Raw genomic sequence first — 4,612 nt, 5'->3', positions numbered from 1 at the left:
GTGCTTGCTGGAAGACCAAAATGTGGAAAAACAGAGGGTGAGAAGCAAACATCTAATTAAAACTGCAGCCCAGAAAATGTACCAGCAAAATCTTGACATGAAACCAGCAAACGAAACCCGTGCCTTCATCAAGGAGGACAGAAGACTGGCAGAGGAAGCATCCAGACAGCTGAAAGCTCGTCTAGATGCTTTCCGAGAGAAGAAGCTGGAGGAGCTACGGTGAGTGTAACAGAGAGAATTGCTGAAGAAGTGTCATAAGAAAGTAAATAAACAGAGACCTTTCCTGCATAGATCATGAAATGTGTTGTCTGATTGCACATATCTATTCTATCACAATTCAGTGGGACTGTACATGTAGCCTCATTTCTGTTGCTGTGCCAATAAACGCCACAACATTTAAAGGAGGCTTAACCTGGGGTCCCCTGGCTGTTGTGGAATTACAGATTGCAGCACAGCCTGCCAGCCAACATCCAGAGAACCTCAAGGTGTCACCTCCTTCTGATTTAAAGCTATGCATAGCAAAAAGAACAGCATCACAAGATAATAAACATTATGTACAAAACTAATATAAGAAAATATATATAGAATTACCAATTTTCTAGATGTGTTCAGTGTTATTTTTCTATTTAGTTTAATAATATTAATTATTATTTATTATTTATTAATATGAGTAACAGCTGCCACATAGCTTATTCCCTGTGAAACATGAAAACATTTCCCCAGTCTTGCTTAGCTTTACCATTGAATATGTGCTGAACAAAGTTTCCTCAACACATTAAACTCTGATATATCACAGATCTTCCATCTTCTTCCTCCTGCTGTATTTAAGTCAATGTATTTGCTATTTTACAGTATCGCTGGGATCCCATTCATGAATCCAAGGAAAGCCAGGACCCAAATTAAAATCAACTAAAGAAGAGAGGGAAAGCGCACAAACTAAATAACATCTGATTCTATCCTTGTAAATAGTCCCGAGAGATAATTAATGGGTGCCGAATGTAAATAAATGTAAATAAACCCCTATATCTTTCACATTTCTCTTTTCCATCTAGACCACCCATCCATTAGGTTGGTGTTATTATCATTATGAATATTTAGACTTTAATAAGTAATCTATTGCTCAAGGTGCAAAGCAAACACGGTTCTTGTATCTGCTAACACTGCATAATTCTAATACATGCTCTATGTGTTGAACACAGCATTGTCTCTATTTGTTACATGTTAAAGAAGTTGCTCAATACATGACGCTATGTGAGTTAAACTGCTATAGTCTCATGTGTTACATAGTTACATGATGTTGCTGGGTACTATATTTTATACTATATCTTAGGGGCTTGACCCATACCAACCAATCAGATATCAGATTTTTAGATTCTATTGTAGTCAAACAAATGGAGGTTGAAATCTGATTGGTTGCAGCACATCATTGCTCTTTGCAACATGTTATTGAGCAAGCCCTAGGGGACTTATTTAATAATAGGGTACAAAGGGCAAAAATGTACTGGGAACTTACTTTACTTTTATTTTGTAAACTGTGCTAGAAAAATACTAACACCACTTTCCTGAAGTCTTATTTAACAAAAGGTGCTGGAACCCACAGTAACCAGGTTTTTGCTAATTCTATTGCAATATTAGACCAATTCTGATTGATTGTCAAAGGGGTTACCAACCAGCAGCAAACAAATAGGCAGTCAGTAAAAAATAAATTTGTTGAATAACAGTACAAAAAAATAAATCAGCAATTAGTAGCAATCTAACATCTTAATGACTATTAAATAACATATAACATGCCCCACATCAGTGATTTATCTGCACATCGTTTCTATATTCCAAACTCGCTAATATAGTCATATATAGGGTTGTTTCATTAAGGAAAGTTAAGCAAAAGTAAGCAAGTAAGGCAAAACCATGTTGCATTGGAGGGGGAGGTAAATTTAAAATGTGATGGCAGATTTATATTAGTGGTAGGGCATGTCCTAGATCAACTTTAAATTTCAGTGTACAAATAGGCTATCAAGTATTTGTGTGTCACATGAAAAAACAGACAGTGTGCAAAACAAGAAACTAATTTGCACCCCTTGCATTGCAACATAGTATTGTTCAGAAAACCTGAGTAAGAAAACTTACTCAATTTCTTGTTTAACTTTCCTTAATGAATCAGGACCTTAGTCAGTACTTGTCACCTATACACAACTGCACAATAAAAAGCTATCTGGACAGCACACAATTAAAGACATGGTACACAGTTGTGACATCAAACTGCAGGAAGTCTGACCATCTCCTGATGCAGTGGCGGTATGACATATCACCGTATACCAGCCCACTTCTAGCCTTGCCTATCGGTGAAATTATAACAGTAACAACCTCAGTGATGATGCACTAATGATTTCAAAATTGTTTTCCAAAATCTAAATCTGTTTTGGTTGTTGAGTTGCTTCTAATTTCTATTTTGGGCAAACATTGATGACTATGAAGCACATTTACAATACTAGATCTATGAAGAATTTATTTTCAGATCTGATGTTTTGAAGGTGGGACATTTATTTTAACTGGGTGGGAAATTTCCACTGCTTGTGTTGCCCGTCCCAGTATGAGACATGGCTTAGAGTTGTGCAACTTAGATAAGGTTGTGCACATTTCTGGAATAAAATATACAGTCACTGCAGTCTGCAGATTCTCCGGTTGTCTATATTGCTAAGGAGTGACAGATGTTTACAACTGGCCTATCAAATAGCAGCAACATCTATGTCTGAGTCTTCCAACTGCTGATTTCAGGATTTCAGAAATTCTTCCAGTAACATGTGTTACCAGCATAAAATAGGCATAATATGTTTTAGCATTTTTATATAGTCTTTTTACTTTAAGGCATCAGAAGAAAACCAATAGCAAAGAAAAAAATACAATAAGCAGCAATTTTCACAGTCTAGGAAAACTAACATAAAAGATGGTATAAAGTAAGACAAACGCAAACTATCACTCCAGCCGTATATTCGAAACATAAGCATTACAATAACAGCAAAATAGCTCAGACTAGATACTGACAAGGATGACAAAATAATTGATGGCGATAACTTTTAAAAAGAGAATAAAATAATATGGCTATGAGGTAGTAGGAAGGAATGGATATGGAGGGAAACGAGGGGGAAGGACACATAGGAGGGGGTACATGAATCACTTGGTTGACGGTTAGAGAGGAAATCATGTCCTATGAAAAAATATTCGGGATAAAGACCCCCTATGGGAAGAATAGAAATTAAAAGGAAGGTATGGTGTGAGTATGGGAAGAAAGTCCTTGTCTAATTTCTTGAGAACTATTGGCACTGGTAAACTATTATCTGACATCAAAGGTTTTGGAATGGATCTGACGCTTCCAAATCTCCCAGTATATGTGCATTTAGCTTGTAATATGAATATTGTGGGCCTGATTCATGAAGGAACACAAAGTGAGCGCAATTTGAATTTTTTTTTTTCAATTGAACAGAAATTGCATGCAGCCGGTATAAACACACTCTGCCTATACGGTACTTGCCATATGCAGACTGAGAGAGCACACTGCAGGATACGCACATAGGCAGTCAGAAGTGTCATTTGCTTTCAAGGATGAGTTGCATGCACTTGAATTCACTGGCATATTAATAGGCACTTCCTAAATAAGCCTTTGCTTGAGTTCTGCTCCAGTTATTTGAACCTGTTACTGTTCTATTTCCTACTACTGTGTATTATCCATCTTACATCTGACTACCTGACTTGTATGCCAACCTGCTTACATTTGCGTACCTGCTAATATAGACAATCGATTGGTACTTGAATGCTTATAAGTTGCTTACAGTATACTAACTCGGAAATTATCCTCACACGCCAGTAACATGACAATGCTATTACACTGTAATACACTTTATATGCTTGCGTTATGATGCCAAACACCTATTTATATTTTGGGTTCATTTTAGGTTATCTGATTTTAACCAGATACAATTAATCTGGGCAATAATAAAACACATATTTGAAAGGTGGTATAGCCTAAATACAAAGATGGGCTGGTATCAGCAATAAACCGTTTCGGTATAGTCACCTCACTGAAAAAAGCATTTCATAAATCACCTATTTTACATTTTGCAGACTGCAATCAAGCAAATTGGTGTAGCTACAGGAATATGAAGACTGTATTATACCTGCAGTATCAAATCTTTTACTGCATAATATGTACTTTAATGCATGTGTGAAATTTTAATAAACTTACATTTTTAAACAGGTTTCTAAAATTTCTGTGTCAATTAGCTGTTAAGTTATAAAGCGCCAACATTGTTATCAACGCACTACCAGAGGAGATGCATGTAATTGCTGTAAAGTGTATTAAAGTAATTCTATCGCTTTGAAAAAGGCATTGCTCAAGCGATTGTATTGTGTTTCCAAAGCACAATAATTTATTTTAGCAGATGTAAAATTTAGCAGTTCAACGCATAACTTTAATACAGTACAGCCAATACCAAAAGATAAATACATACCGCTGCGCTCGCTTGCGCAAGCTGCGCTCCCACTGGTACCTGCGCACAGCACTTCACTCCAGAATACTGTGGTCAGAGAATGACTGAGGCCAGTGCCAGTTTGAGCT

Source organism: Mixophyes fleayi, chromosome 4 (genome assembly GCF_038048845.1).
Source record: "Mixophyes fleayi isolate aMixFle1 chromosome 4, aMixFle1.hap1, whole genome shotgun sequence".
Classification (NCBI taxonomy): Eukaryota; Metazoa; Chordata; class Amphibia; order Anura; family Limnodynastidae; genus Mixophyes; species Mixophyes fleayi.
Note: the sequence above shows the minus strand (reverse complement) of the source record.